Here is a 17206-nt window from a genome sequence, read left to right as displayed (position 1 = left end):
CATGATATATCTCATATCTTATATCATATCATATCATATCATATCAACACATGTGGCTCTTTGCCTTTCGGTGTGCGGCTCTTCAATTCCATTCATAGAAATGTATAAATATAGTTATAAGTAGTGGTGTCCTGATCAATCTAAAATATTGATACACTGATGCCAACTTTGGGATCAGTGTTGATCAATATTTGGGTGTACAGATTGATACTTAAGTTTCAGTTTCTCTTCTCTAGACGAATTTAAACACACAAACACAATAAATCTGGCTTAATTTTATGACATTTTGTTTATGTGTGAGAGGAAGTGCTTTTGTAAGACCACGTGTGTGATGTGGCTCTCCGTAGTACCACGGTCATTTTTGTTGGCTCTTGGTCTCTGACTGGTTGGCCACCCCGTATTATATCATATCAAATCATATTGTATCATATAATATCATTATATATTGTAATATATCATATCATATCATATCATATCATATCATATCATATCATATCATATCATATGGTACCATACCGTATGACAATACATCATTTATCATATCTTATTTTATCATATCAGATCAGATCAGATCAGAACATACTGTTTCATGTCGTATGGCATTGTATAATATATCTCATATCATACCAAATAATATAAAATCCTATCATATTATATAGTATGATATTATATCTTATACCTTATCTTTCCATACCATATCGTTTAGTATTGTCTTTTCACGTATCATTTTGTATGATATGATACGATATATTATCATATCATACCCATTGTATTGTATCCTATCGTATCATATCCTATCATATTGTATCAGGTCATATTTCTCATCATTTCATATCATATCTTATATCATATTGTAATAAATCTCTTATCGTACTACCTTATCCTATCTCATTGTATCATATTGTATCCTATCATTGCATTATATCTTATCCCATATCATATATATTTTTCATATCTTATCATATCTCATTGTATTGTTTCGTATCATATCATATCATATCATATCATATCATATCATATCATATCATATCATATCATATCATATCATATCATATCATGTCATATCATATCATATCATATCATATCATATCATATCATATATATCATATCATATCATATCATATCATATCATGTCATATCATATCATATCATATCATATCATATATATCATATCATATCATATCATATCATATCATGATGTAACCTATTGAATGTATTGTATTGTGATATATTCTTTTGTGATGTATCATATAATATTGTATCATACATGTTATATTCTGACACACTGTGTCTTGTTATATTGTATCGTATTGTATCTCTTGAACACAAAGACAACTTCACAAAATAACCCAGTGATACACCTTAGGGACTTTTTCAGGAACCTTTTATGAACCCATAACCTTTTCCCAGGAACCTTCAACAACAGAACAGACTCTGATGTTCCTGCACAGTTAAAGTTCATGCCTGGGACTTTCCAATGAAACCATGTGGGTGAAGTTACTGCTGGACTTTACGCTGTTAGTCACAAGTATCAGTACGAGGAGCTGACATTTAAACGAGCCGACTTCCTAAAGGTTCTCAGTTCAGTTCGAGTTAAACAGTAAGAGATGGGAAGTGAAACTGCAGAACCACAGAAAATACCAGAAACAGTGGTTTCAACTCAACAGAGAGATGAAGTTTACAGTGAAAGTCTAAACTCTCAGGTTTCAGGAATATCTGAGAGAAATCTTTGGAAGTGTCGATCAACGACCTCTCCACCTGGGATGGTTTCACAGTTGCAGTCTTGGCCGACCCATCATCCCTGGATCTCACCAGTGACATGAAGGTTGTTTTTCACAACACATACTCTCACACACCAACACACACCGACAGAGGCACAAACGAAGAGCCCAGCACAGCTTTGGTAATTACAGAGGAAGAGGGGAGCCGAGCCCAGTCAACTGGACCTTCAGCTCATTACTCATGCGTGCCTCCAGGCTCTAACACCCAAAGTCTGCCAAGAAACACTTCTTCTTCTCACACTGATGCATCCACTCACTCACACACAGGCTGCTAAACCCTTCCCAGAATACTCACAACACACCTGCACAGAGAGGGTCAGGAGCTGGATGCAGCTTTTCTAATTGCATCCACCAAAAACTGTTGGCAGCTTCAAATTATTCATGAGCTCTGGTTTGGACACAGCGAGCATGCAGAGCAGCTAGCGAGGAAATAACAGCCTGATTTCTGCACAAAGTCTCTCTGAAGAAGCCTCCTGGATGCCAGCTCTGCAGAGAAACTCTGAGCAAACATGATTTGTGTTGCAGAAAACGAGGTCAGCGAGCACACGGAGAGGTGAGCTGAGGTACAGACGGCCTCGCAGGTTGGAGACGGTTACGTCAGCTGAGGCTTCAGGAGAATTGAGGGATCACACTGAGCGTGCTCGCTGCATGCTGCTCAGTGGCGTCGCTCCTCTTTCCCTCCTTTCATGTCCCCTGACAACCTGCAGCGGTCGTGTTGTTGAGATCAGCCGCTCGCAAACTTTCACACCAAAGACAAAGAAAGACTCAACGTGGGGGCAGAGCAACAATTCCTGGAATCTGACGTCCTCAGAGACTCAGAGGGATGCAGAGACGAGCTGGTGTTAGAGCTGTCCTGCAGACTGAGCAGAGGAGGAAAGACAAAGATTAAACACCTAGAGTCTTAACTGTCCTAGTCAGAGTGAAAGTTTGTGAAATTATCGTATAACTCAAAATCAAAGAGTTGATGAAAACCCAGAAGATACGGTCGTTGAGCTCTAAATCGACCCTTTTAATGTACTTAAAAACTCACCAAAATTGGCACATACCTCACTAACAGCAAAAACTTAATATAACACCAAACTTGACCCCCAACATCCCATAACTGTCTCTCTATCGCCACCTAGGCAGTAAACAAAAAACACTAAAACAGCTCTAACGGGTAGTGAGAATGTCATAGAAAGATCAAACCAACGTCAAAATGCTCGTCTCATTGAGACGCGCAAAAAATAAAGGAGGTCCAATGGACCTATACTACCATTCACTTAGAAATGTCCTTGTTTTTTAAAGAAAAGCACTTTTTTTTCAATGAAGATTACTGTAAACTAATCAGAAACACACTCTATACATGGTCACTTCTTGCTCTGAGAAATGAAGGCTTTTCCATGCGAGAAATTATCAAGAAACTGAAGATTTTTTACAATGGTGAGGCTCTAATCAGAGTCGAAAGAGAAGTGGGAGGCCCCGCTGCACAACTGAGCAGGAGGATAAGTTCATCAGAGTCTCTAGTTTGAGAAATAGATGCCTCACAGGTCTTCAACTGGCAGCTTCATTAAATAGTACCCACAAAACACCAGTGTCAACATCTACAGGGAAGAGGTGACCCCAGGGTACTGGCTTTCAGGGTAGAGTGGTGAAGAAAAGCTATATCTGAGACTGGCCAATAAAAGAAAAAGATTAATATGGGCAAAAGACAAAGACAAAACACAGACATTGGACAGAGGAAGATTGGAAAAAAGTGTTATGGATGGACGAGTCAAAGTTTGATGTATTTGGATCACAGAGAAGAACATTTGTGAGACGCAGAAAAACGGAAAAGATGCTGGAAGAGTGCCTGACGCCTTTATCGAGCAAGGTGGGGGTAATCTGATGGTTTAGGGTTGCTTTGGTGCTGGTCAGGTGGGAGATTTGTTCAAGGTTGAAGGGATTTTGAATAAGGAGGGCTAACGCTCGATTTTACAACGCCATGCCGTACCCTGTGGACAGCGTTTGACTGGAGCAATCATCCTACAAGTGCCCATCCAGCCAATCCAACTTGAGGGAGGAGCTTCTAGAAGTGTGGGGTGAAATTTCTCCAGATTACCCAAGCGGCAACCTTTGGTCTAAGAATATGAGAAAATGCTGAAGTGCTAAAATCTGTTGTTTCTCGAGTGGTTACTTGAGGCTGGCTCTGGAAGTACCAGAAGTCACAAACACACCAAGCCAAAAAAAGCCATTTCCAAAGCAGAAATTAACCTATTTACAGCCTGGTTCAAAAAATGTCTCCTGTCTGAGTAGCTAATTACACTGTACAATGGGTGAATTTTTTTTCTAATACACCCAATCAGAGGATATTAAAATCACGAGCTCCCCCAATAAGAGGCACAGCTGTGGGTCATGTGATTGACCGGCGCCCTGTGGCTGTAGGCGAAGCCCTTGCCACTACCAATATGGCCGCTATAGCCAATCTGCTTCATTTTCTGTTTCAGAAACAGACGGGTGACGTCAGTGAGACAACATCCATGTTTTATACAGTCTATGAGATTACTTCAACAAATTTACAGCAAGAATGCCAAGGGTCTGCAAAGCTGTAATTGCTGTGAAAGGAGGATTCTTTGACAAAAGCAAAGTTTGAAGGAAAAAAAAATGGTTTCATTTTTTCAAAGTACTTTCAAAGTAGTTTTTCCCACATTTTTACCCTTTCTACAAAAATCATCTCCTTTATTTTTATGGAAGTTGTTAATTCAGAAACAGTTTTCGAATGACCAGCCCTCGACAGGAAAGTAGAAGTCGTACAGCTTTAAAAATAACGTGGGTGGATTCCTGACAAAATTTACTAAAAGAAGACGTCACATTTTGAGAGATATTTGGTGAAAATTGTGGCATCTATGAGGAGTTGATTCTAGAACTTCTGTCAAGCAGCAGTTGGTGATGATGTCACAGACTAATAAGGAGTTCCGTGCAGCTGGTCATGTGACCCACTGAAGGCGGGAAAATGCTTTGTTTTCAAACACACAGTATAAAGAGATGAAACCTTGACAGAGGAGGTAAAACCAGCATGACTAAGATCCAGTTAGCATTAGCAACAATTTGACCTCTAAAAAACAACTGAAACATTAAAAAATTTAAGTTTGTGGACTTTTATTGATGACTTTTTAAAATAAAGGTTGTTGTATCTTGCAGAGTCTTGAAGTCTCCTCATTCCCAGTGCAGTCCAGGAGGCGTCTCCTCCTCCTCCTCTTCCTCGTCTCTGGCTCTGTCTAACCTGCTCATGACGTTAAGCTCAGCGATGGCCTCCAGGTGGACCTGATACTGAACCCTCACCTCCTCCACGGTCTGCTCCACTCCCCCCAGCCTCCCGCTCAGCTCCCTGAGCTCGTCTCTGGTCTCCTCCTCCAGGTTCAGGACGTCTTTCAGCAGCTTGTTGTGTCTCACCCACATGTCCACCAGCTGCTTGTTGCACTCCAGGCTGATGTTGTGTAGAGACATCAGCTGATGGTGCTGCGTTTGGAGATGTGCTGAGAAGTCTTCTCTCAGCTTCTCCACCTCCTCCTGAAGCTCTTTCTTCAGACTCTCCTCGATGTGCGTCACCTCCTCCATGGTGCTCCTGGAGGCCTCCTCCTGCTGACCTTGGAGCGCTCTGGGTTCAGTCGCGAGGCTCTGGTCGAGCTGTTCCCTGAGCTCCTCCAGCTCCTCCTCTCGGTTTGATTTGATTTTCTGCAGGGCCTGGACCTCCTCCTCCTTCAGCTGAAGCTGAGTCTCTGCCTGGTTCAGATTCTGCGTCAGACTCTCCAGCTCGTCCTGAAGCTGTGGTAGAAGCTGCTCCGTCTCCTCCTCACAGGTGACCGGATTCTTACAGACCTGGAGCTGCGCCTTCAGCTCATCCAGCTCCTTCTTCAGGGCCTCGTTGTTCTGCGTGAACTCTTTCAGTCTCAGGACGGTCCTGAAGGGTGTTGGCAGATTCTTCTTCTCCTCCATTTTTAGCGTTTTGTTGCTTGTTTGCTGGTTTAAAGCTGCTCTTTCTGTTGAAGCGTAGTTTGTTTATGAATGAAACTCTCAGCTGTTATTAACCTGCTGTTGCTAAAACACTCTCAAAGTGTTTTAAACGTCCTCACCGTGGAAACATCGCAGAACACTTCAGTTTACTTGATAAAGCTTCTCATATGGCTTTAAAAACTAAAAGCCTGAGAACGTTTGGGTTTGAGATTGTTTCCCTGGAAACAGGAGGAGGAACCAGGAAGTCATTGATTTCCCAAAAAACAGGTACCACAACGACAATGATGCATCACAACCAGAGGTTAAAGTTCATGGACTGAATCAGCTGAGTTAACACCTAACAGCACCCACCTGATGATCTAAAAGTTGTTGCTAGGTGCCACCTTGTTGTCATCTTTGTATTTGGAGTGGATCATCACTTTGTATGGCTCATTTGTTGGTCATGGACACCAAACTAGTTTTGTCTTCAGTGATATTTTTACTACTTTTTCTCCTGTGTTTGTCTGGAGATCCTACATGTGACCATGGCTGCATTGTTTACATGTGAAATCAGCTGTTAGCAGCCTGTAGCATGTCAATGCTAACTGGTGCTAGGCCGGATGTTTCCCTAGAAGGTGAGGAGAAGAAGTGACAACATGGACCTGTCCTTCCATCCATTGTTATTGGGAACGTAAGATCTATCTCCACTAAGATGGACGAGCTAGCTGTGCTAACCAAGCAACAGAGGGAATACCAGAAGGCAGAGTAGCATCATGCTATTCACAGACATGGCTAACAGCGCTAACAGCAGACACCAAGGCCACATGTGAAGAGCTTCACCTGCTGTGAGCAGACAGGATCCAGGAGACAGAGACTGAACAGACTGCTGAAGAAGCTCAGTCCTGGACCCTGTGGAGGTGGAGGCTGGCTGACTGGACAATGATGGACAAGCTGTCAGCATCTATTTTCTTATGGAGCTTTTTACACTTTCTATACACTTTCTTACTTTGGTTTTCTTGATTGCTGCTGTGACTTCTGCTGAATTTTCTTACTCAAGCCTTGACTCACTGCTGGAGACAGACTCTAGTGGACACTCAGGGAACTGCAGTTTTTCTGATGAGTTATTGACTGATTTCACTGTTTATTACTTAAACAATCAAATTATATTTGAAGAAAATGACTGATGAAAAGTGCTTTAGCTCATTGTTAACAGCCTTTAAAGGAACATGTTGACGTCGAGCTCCTCTGCTTCTCTGACCCGTGTTGTTGGATTCGTTGCAGCAGACGTGGTGTTTTTCCCGTACAGGCATCTGGTGCCTGCAGGAGCTGTTTTGAAGCACAGACGCGCTGCCTTCACTTCTGTCGGTCAGAGCGGCCTCTGCTAATTGGTGGCTACTATAAAAGTGGAGGCAAATTAGAGGGCGTCCAAACACGAGCCCTGAGCCTTCTGTGGTTCATTTAGGAAAGCTTTGAAAACAGCAGGGCCCTAAACCCCACATCACTACCATCTCTGCAGCTCTGAGGCCGTTCCTCTTACGTCTGAGAAATGACCTGCTGCAGGTTTTCACATCCTGTGGTTCTGCATCCCACACCGCTGCAGCTGCAAAACAGACACATGGGACTATTTTTCCAGGGGGGTGAGATATCAGAAAGCAAACGAGCTTATGATTACCACCAACGGATATGAGATGCAAAGTGAAGCTGTTCATGGATGTATGTAAAGCTAATACACTCCAAGTTTCACTAACAACAAATAACATTTCTTCACATTTGGCTCTAAAATACAGTACAGATACGGTACTGTGCCTGGCAACCGGTGTCGGTACTTAACGCTACCAATTTTTTGTACTTCTTTGTCTTAATGTGGCAAAAAATATCAATTCATTTGAAGATAAAATACACATTTATTTCAGTTGAACATGTTTATTATTCAATACATTACCTTTTAAAGGTCCCATATTACACAAAAATCACTTTATTAAGTCTTTTAGTGAAATTTGTGGGTCTTTGTCTTTCCTCCCAGCCCACAAAATGTGATATTTAATAACAAAACCTGTTCTTAGTAGAGCTTGTGAATGTAAAATCCTGACCTAAAACGAGCTGTTTGGATTTTGGGGATTTGCCGACGTCAGCGATTCCCTTTTTTGACCAATCAGGAGCAAGTCTGACCTGATTGGTCCACCAGAGCAGATACCCCCAAACCCTCTCCCCACCCACTTCTCTCTCCAACAGGCTGGGAGGAGAATGCCAAAGTTGAAGAGCCATCACTGCTCTGTTTTTGGCTGTAAACAGCCACATAGTTCCATGCTCAAGCTTCCCATCTCAGAAGAAGACAGACTAAGTGTCTAGAGTTCATTTGTCAGGAAATGTTCCAGCTACACTCAGTAAAACTGAGCATGTGTGTGCTAGTCACTTCACGGCCGACTGCTTTTCCAACTTTGGACAGTCCAACAGAGGGCTAGCCAATAGACTGGTCCTGAATCCAGGCGCATTACCAACCATCCTCCAACAAACCTGGGACCCTGGAAATGTGAGTATTTTAAAAGCTGTGTGCTGTGGAGCAGATGGAAGAGCTTTTCCTCAGTGTCCCCCATGTCTCTGTGTTAGCTTCAGGATGCTAACTTTAGCTGCTGTTAGCCTGTTGTTTTAGCCTGTAATGTTACGGTAAAGGAGCTTCTCTGTTTTCTAAACATTGTGCACTCGGAGCTCGTGGCTCCGCTCTCAGTGACGTGGAAGAGCGGGGCGGTATCAGCGGTGGCTCATTTACATATGAAGGCCACGCCCACTAAATCAGAGCGTTCTGAACAGAGGGGCTATGAGAGCCTGGAAACAATGCTGCTGTGCTTGATTTATTGGCTTTTTGGATCAAAACATGTTACTACCATTTCATGAAGACATCAATGATCCAGATTAAACTGCAGGAAAGGAGCAGGATATGGGACTTTTTAAGCTGTGTTCATGTCCAGCATGGAAAATCTCCTACTCTTCCACTCCCTCACAGTCACAATGATGCGTTTAGGTACTTAAACATGGTGCCTTTTGATTTTTCATGAATTGGTTTTCATTCTTAATATTTTGATAAGATTTCTAAATAATTAGCTAACACTGAATCTTTGTGAAGATTTCTAAGCATTTAGCTTTGATATCTAAATAGATCACATTGGTTTCTATATATTTAGTCAAGATTTCTAAACCTTGAGGTATGATTTCTGTAGATTTAGCTAACATGCAAATTCACAGCCCCATTTACTGGAAGCACTAGAATAAAATGAAATAAATAGGCTTGAGTATGAAGTATCCTATGTTTATCCATAGCTAGGCTTGTTAAAAGCTAACAACATCAAACACAGCAGGCTAAGGCCCCAGTTACACGACAACGTTTCACCTGAAAATGCTTAAAACAACGCTAAAGCAATTCTAGAACTCAGCGTTCCAAAAGTGAAGGTTCCGGAATTTTCCTTTAAAGAATTGGTTTGTGTCAGCATGTGATGCTTGCCAATCAGTGATGTCACAGATTGAGGTCCCATTTAAACACTGTTTTGTCTGAAAGCTAAAATTAACTGTGCTAAAATACAGTGAAAGAAATCTGCGTTTACACAGAAACACTGAGGGACTGGAAACGCTGTAGTTAGCATGCCAGGCCTGTAGGTGACGCTATATCTGTCTCTTCCAGAAGCAGCTTTCGGTACATCTCCTCTGAAGTAGAGTTGGGCCAAATATATTTCACAATTTTTTCTCTAAATCTTCAGAAAACGTGATGTTTTTGACCTAAATATGGAGAAATGTTATTTATGTGTTTAACTTTACAATCAGCGCCCCATGTATAATGTGGTGAATTTGAGGCAGAATTAGCTCAGATTCTTTAGTATTTCTATAAAAGCTCGACTGAAGCCGGGTAAAGTCCCCGTCTGACCACATGCAGCAGGCATCAGTTCATCTTTCTGTTTCTCCGTTAGTGCAGCTAAATTAATCCTTCCTGTACGCAGAGTTTGAGTCACAGTCATCTGTACGTGTATTTATCTCTGCGGGCATTTCCACCTTAAATTCCTCCTTTCTTTGTGCGCAGCTCCAAACAGGAAGTGAGGCGCTAAAAGGAGAACAAAGGGTTAAAACACCTCCTGCTCTCTTCTTACACATATTTGCCCCTCGACCAGCAGAAGTCACATTCCTCTGCGCTGTTTTTTTTTTTTTTTTTTACCAAAAAAGGTCGGAAAGTCTTACATAAAGGAGCGCTGCCAGCGTTTACATAAATGGCCAAAGTCGGTCAGATCTCTGAGAAAGCGTCTGACCACGAGCCTGGGAGTCAGAGCGGCGGTTACATCACGGGGTCGAGGGCGAGGAGACGCTGTGAACATGCAGCGAGCTGAATGAATGATCCTCTTGTCATGTTTCGTCGCCCTGACATGGCGGTCGAGGAGGAGAGGGAACATGGTCTGTGGTTAATTAGCGTTCAGAGAGAACATTGTGGCCTCCATTTGACAGCACATCCTCGTTCTGGAGCGACGCGTGAAAGAAAAGATCGTCTCAGAGTCTCTCATTCATATCTGATGGAAAAGTGTGAATGGTGGACCTGAAGGACAGAGATGCTGCACATTCACAGATTTATCGCTCTAATATTATTGATGTGAATCCTCTCTCTGTAAATCTGCATCATCACAACAATCACCCACATGCACCAGGAGTTCAGAGGTGAACGCAGCAGCTTGGCTTTCTCCGATCTGCTTTCTAAGTGTGAAGAACTTTTAAAGATCGTGGCTTCGAGTTCGGAGAGAAATGAAGCAGAAGAATGGCTCAACCCACTCACAAACGCCAGATAGCTTGCTAACAATCTTCATGAACTGGAGCTAAGCATCAAGGCACAGTTTCCTGCACTTTCTGCAAACCAACACTGGAAGAAACTAAAATCTTATTAAGTGTTTTTGTCTTATTTTCAGTAGAAAATGTCTTTTTAGACTAAAAACAAGCCAAATTCACCTGACCAGTCCAGAAAAATGTCTTTTTTCAAGTCTTTTAAAGACCAAAATGAGCTCTGAATTACTTTAAACAAGTAAAAAAAATCTGCCAAAGGAACAAGAGAAGAGTAACTTGTATAAAGACATTATTCTAGTTTCAAACAAATTTTAAACGTTTCTTCTTATTTCCTTCTTTTGAATTGAGATCTTCTGGTTTCTTTTTACGTTTCTGCTAAAAGTAAACCTTAAAGGTAAACATATGTTACAACAGCATGTTTCTGTTGGTTGGTTCCCTAGAAACTTAGGTCATATTAGGCTTGGTCAGGTTTCAGTATAACTAAGATTGAATATCAATCTTTATCAATCAATCAATCTTTATTTGTATAGCGCCAAATGTATGGTAATAAGTGTAATAAATTCTATGCATAGTAAAATCTAGTGATTAATTATCTAAAAGAGAAGTTTTTCGAATTCATAAAATTATAGATGTGATATCTTAGTATTTTTATCTAAAAAAAATTGTGGAAATTAAAAATAAAAATTTGCAAAAACATTTCAAAAAGTTCCATTGTTTTACAAATTTAAAATAAATTAAAGTTTTAAAAATTTGCAAAAATTTCAATAAATTAATTCAAAAATTAGAAAAAGAAATTGAAAGAAATATGAATGTTGGAGAATTGGTCAAATTTCACATTTTTTTCAAAATTTTAAAAATTTGCTAAAAGAAACTAAGAATTTAAGTTTCATAAATTTCTAATAATTAAAAAAAATGAAATTCAGAAATTTTGCAAAACTGTCAATTTTGGAATTTTAAAATTAAAAAGAATTTTTTTATGACAAAAAAAAATCAGAAAATTTTTGAAATCATACTTGAATTTGACAATGTTTATTGATGATATTGCTCAACTAATTTTTTTTTTGTTAGCTTATGTCTTGCCACATATCAATCATGTGTATTAATCCAGCATGTTGTCAGTTAAATGAATCCATCCACACAGAATTAAAATCTGTATTTTCTTCCAGATTAGTCTTTTTGTAGATGTAGTTATCTTCCCAGGGCTGTAAAACTTGAGGTTAGCCACAGGTGCATGGAAAGTTGGTGGGCTGTTGATGTTGTAGGAGGTGAAGTAGAGCGATGGCAGGCTTTATTGACAGATGGGATGAAGATTTAGTTCAACTAAATGTTAACGCAGGATTTTATTTAGTGTCAGTGTCTTTAATCACCAATACCCTCTGGAAGAAAAATAAAAACTTTATTTCAACAATATATTTTTTTTAAAGCTCTGTCTAAATTATCTGTTGTGGGAACCTCAATCTCAAACTGCCCCAGATCCCAGCCTCAGACACCCCCACCCCCATCCCTCCCCCACCCTCCCCCCTCCAGCTTCAGGACTCTGAGGAATGTGTCCCACCTTAGTCACCCAGGCGACCCCCATTTGGTGGCCGAGGAATGCCGGGCATCTCACCGCTCTCTCTGTTTTCACAGCTCAAACAAGCGCCCACATTATCCCTGCTGCCGGTAAACCGATCCTGACCACACAGGAGGTCCCTCCCCCCTCCAGCTGTCAATCAACACCCGGCGCTCTGAGCACAGCTGATGGAAACCACGTGCAGGAGCTGCCGCAGACAGGAATGTGCTTATATAACGTAAAGAGAGGGCCGCGGCGTGTCTGTGACTTTGATCGCAAAGAAGACAGTCGATCGGATCAAAGAGGAGACGTTAACTCAGAGATTCAACTCAAACCAGAGCAGCTGTCCTCAACTTCTGCAAAACTTCAAAAAAACTCAAACTACAGATGATTTTAATCTCTGAGGAGACAAGATTTATGTTCAGTGATTGTCATGAATCATCTGCGCCCCCATCTAAATATTCATGCGGCCTCCTGGGGGGTCCCAGCCCCAGAATAAGACTCTCTGACCTTTCTGTTGGACTCCGGCCCAGCAGAAGTCGACTCTTTGTTTGGATGTGTCACCGAGCGCTGCAGCTTAACTGTACGACCAGAGGAGAGGAAATGAAAGGATTTACTCTTTATTTAGTCCAACATGATGGTGGAAAAGATGTTGAGATTAAAATCATGAAACCAGAAGACACCTGGAAGCTCTCAGAGACTCATTACTGAAAACAAACATTTCTGACAGCGTGATTTAAAACTTTATTCAGACTCTGTGCAGCCCGAGAGTTAAACGCTACGAAGGTTTCACTTTTCAGAAGTCACTTTACATCTCTGTTTGAGCTATTTGAACTGAAGTTTAAGGATGTAGATTCAGGGATTGGTTTGTTCATTAGTATAAACTGGTGTTCAGATAAGAGTTTGGATTCAAACAGATTACTCTCAGTTTTTAGAACATGTATCTCAAACCAGATCTGATCAGAGCTGAGGAGAACAAATCTGTCTGCTTTCTCTGCAGACTGAAAAAATCCTGTTTTCTTCTGAGCAGTGAATTTCTGCAGAGCCAGTTGATAGGTAACGAAACGAAAATGAGACATAGGATACAAGGCTAGTTGAGTGAAGATGAGACGAAACAAAATGAAATGAGTCAAAACAAAGTGGGAAAAAAAAGATGAGACAAGACTGAATAAGATAAAACGATGCAAGACGAGACAAATAGACAATAAAGAAAGAGATAAGATGAAGCAAGAGGACAGGATACAAGAAAGGCCGAGGTAAGGTAAGAGGAAATGAAACAGAACCAAACAAGAGGATATGATATGAGACGGGACAGAATTAGATAAAATAAGATGAAATATGGCAAAATTAAAAACGAGACAAAACAAGATGAGAAGAATGAAGTGTTAAAAAATGAAATAAGACAAGATAAAATGAGAAAAGAATGAGGCAAAACAATTTGAGACAAAATGAAATAAGATGAAATTAGACAGGATGAGATGAGATGAGACCAAATGAGATGAGACTAAATGATAAACAAGATGAGACATAATGAGATTAAATAAAAACAAAAAAAAAACAGACAAAATGAGACAAGATGAGTCATGGTGAAATGAGGCCAAATGAAATGTACAAAATTAGATGAGATAATGTGATATATAATTTGATGAAATGAGATGATGTAAGGCAAAACAAGATGAGACAAAATAAGATGCTAGGGAGGAAATAAGACACGATAAGACAAGATGAAATGAGACGAAATAAGAAAAAAAACAATTTGAGACAAAATGAGATAAAATAAAAAAATATGAGAGGAGATGAGACAAAATGAAATGAGACTAAATGAGGAACAAGATGAGACATAATGAGATACACAAAATAAAAAAAGATAAATGAGACGAGATAGGTCATGATGAAACTAGGCAAAACAAAATGACGAGACAAGAGAGAAATAAGTTGAAGTTTAATGAAATATAACTAATTGAAATGAGATGACATGAGACAAAACAAGAGGAGACAAAATGAGCTGTAAGAGATTAAAAAGACAAGACGTGACAAGATGATATGAGACAAAATGAGGCAAAACAACTGAAGACAAAATAAAATAGAAAAAGATGAAATTAGACAAGATGAGGCAAAATCAAATGAGACTAAATGAGAAACAAGATGAGACATAATGAGATGAAATAAGGTGGGAAAAGATTTGATAAGACAAGATGAGTCATGATGAAACAAGGCATGACAAAATGAATGATACAAGTTTTGTTTAAAAATTAGATGAAATTAAATGAAACATGACTAAATGAAGTAAGATGACATGAGACAAAACAATATGAGACAAAATAAGATGTAGGAGATGAAATGTGACAAAATAAGGCAAAACAATCTGAGACAAAATGAAATGAAATAAGCTGAAATGAGACAATGTGAGGCAAGATAAAATGAGACAAAATGAGATGAAACAAGGTTTAAATGAGACAAAATGAGATGAGTCAAGATGCAATGAAATGAGGCAAAACAAGATGAACAAGACAAGACAAAATGAGATGAAACTATTTGACAAAACGATTTGAGACAAAATTAGATGTAAAAGGTGAAATATAATGAGATGAAATGAGATGAAATGAGAGGAAATGAGGCAAAACCATTTTAGACAAAATGAAATAGAATAAGATGAAATTGGACAAGATAAGAAGAGATGAGACAAAATTTATATGAGACTTGAAGAGAAACCAGATGACACATGATGAGATGAAATAAGGTGGAAAAAGAGTTGACTACGATGAAATAAAGCACGGCAAAATGAATGAGACAAGACAAAATTAGATGACGATAAATGAAATGTGACTATATGAAATGAGATGACATGAGACAAAACAATATGAGACAAAATGAGATGTAGGAGATGAAATGAGACAAAATGAGGCAAAACTATTTGAGACTAAATGAAATGAAACAAGTTGGAATGAGAAGAGGTGAGACAGATAAAATGAGACAAAATGAGATGAGACAAGGTAAAAAATAAATAAATGAGATGAGTGAGATGATTTTTCCGAATCCAAACTGCCTGAGGAAATTTATAGGACAGATTTGATCCAGTATTACAGCTGTGGAAACTAAAACAAAACATGGCTCCCTTTGCCTGATTCGACCTCTGAGCTGTCTGATATTTCCAGAGTTTATCATATTTATGTCTCATGAGCTGAAGTGTTTTATTTTTATTGATAGGAGCGCTGTAAATGAGAGGACTCTGGGGTTTCCTTCCTGGGCATCTCTCTCGTCTGGACAGGAATCAGAATCTGTTCCCGACTGCTTCCTGATCTCTCAGCTAACAATAAACGACACACTTTTTATTTCCACCTGGCTCGGGGAGGAAGCAGGTGCAGCTGGAGCGCTGACGGTGTTTCTGTACGATCGAATCATTAAGAGCAGAGACCCTCGGAGGAGCTGGTCTGCAGGGCCGAGGTTAGAGAGGCTGTAATTACAGGGAGCAGCTGGGAGCCCGAGTGTGTGTTTTTCCTTTTCATCTGTTAAACCAATTTGAGGTGCATTAAATTCCCCGATGGCTTAATTTGTCTGACACAAAGAAACAGGACGGTGTTGACGAAGAGGGAGGTGAGGGTGAGACTCAATCAGACACTAACAGCCTGATCTCTAAAGACAGAAACGTGACAGTCACAGAAAAACTCTGAAAAATAAAATACACCGCCTCATGAAACGACCAGCCCCTCACTTTAATCCTTCCAGATCTTTCCCCCACACTCAGACTGATGTAAACATGGTAAACAGAGCAACAACAGGACTCAGTGTTCCTCCCTCAGTCTTTAAATATCAGCCTCCAAACATCAGAAACAGAAGATCGTTGACGTCAGAGCCTCTCGCTCTGTTTCTGTTTATTTCGTCTGTTTGCTTCGTGGGGTAAGTGACTCGAGGAAACCAGGGGAACAATGAGCCTCCACCCTCCTCCACCCTCCTCCTCCTCCTACTGTCAGAGGAGCAGCAGGAGGGGAGGAGGCCCCACCCTGGATGAGTAACAAACCATCACAGCACGCTTACATGCACAGAAAATGATCTATGAGCAGACCTGACAACACTCACCAACACCCAACAAACACGTCGAAGGAAACAGAGAAATGTCCCATTGGTGCAGCAGAAAGTCACAGCCAGCACGAATGATCCAATCAGAGCTGATTGACCTCACTGGAAAATGTCTGTTTCTTCGTGCATCACAGAAAATAAGTGACTCTGAGATGATCAGCTCAGTCTAAAACCTCCAAAAAACACAGAACCAGACACGAAGGGACGATAAGAGAAAACAAGATCAGACAGAATGAGAAAACATGAAACAGGAAAACATGGGACCAAAATAAAAGAAGATGATATAAGGTGAGACAACTAAATGCACCCTGACTTGATGAAACAATTTTGATTAAAAAAAAATTCCAGTTGAAACGAGACTTGACAAAAAAAAAAAACCTTGATGTAGCAAAAAAAGATTTGATGAAACAAGACTTGAAAAAAATTGACTTAACCAAAAAAGACTCGTTGAAACAAAATTCAACCAAATAAAACTTAACAAAACCCCACTTCATAAAACAAAACTTGACAAAAAAAGACTTGACAAAACAAGACTTGACAAAACAAGACTTGACAAAGGACTTGACAAAACAAGAATTGACAACAGAAGACTCGACAAAACAAGAATTGACGTAAGAAGACTTGATGAAAAAAGGACTTGACAAAACAAGACTTGACAAAACAAGACTTGATGAAAAAAGGACTTGACAAAACAAGCCTTGACGAAAACTGACTTGACCAAAAAACTTGACAAAACAAGTCTTGACAAAGGACTTGACAAAAGAAGACTCGACAACAGAAGACTCGACAAAACAGGACTTGATGAAAAAAGGACTTGACAAAAGAAGACTCGACAAAACAAGAATTGACAAAAGAAGACTTGATGAAAAAAGGACTTGACAAAACAAGACTTGACAAAACAATACTTGACAAAACAAGACTTGATGAAAAAAGGACTTGACAAAACAAGACTTGACAAAACAAGACTTGATGAAAAAAGGACTTGACAAAACAAGCCTTGACGAAAACCGACTTGACCAAAAAACTTGACAAAACA

The 17206-nt window shown here is 40.0% G+C and overlaps 1 protein-coding gene across 1 annotated transcript in view; it reads right to left on the bottom strand.

Annotated features, from left to right (window-relative positions):
• Positions 1 to 17206, bottom strand: part of rasgef1ba (RasGEF domain family, member 1Ba) — a 128701-nt gene that overhangs the window by 55834 nt on the left and 55661 nt on the right. The window lies entirely within an intron of this gene.

The sequence above is a fragment of the Halichoeres trimaculatus genome, unplaced genomic scaffold, assembly GCF_033239565.1.
Source record: "Halichoeres trimaculatus isolate MK-OKI-2021-1 unplaced genomic scaffold, fHalTri1.1 fHalTri1_scaffold_5, whole genome shotgun sequence".
In the NCBI taxonomy this organism is placed as follows: domain Eukaryota; kingdom Metazoa; phylum Chordata; class Actinopteri; order Labriformes; family Labridae; genus Halichoeres; species Halichoeres trimaculatus.
This window is presented reverse-complemented; position numbering and strand designations above follow the sequence as displayed.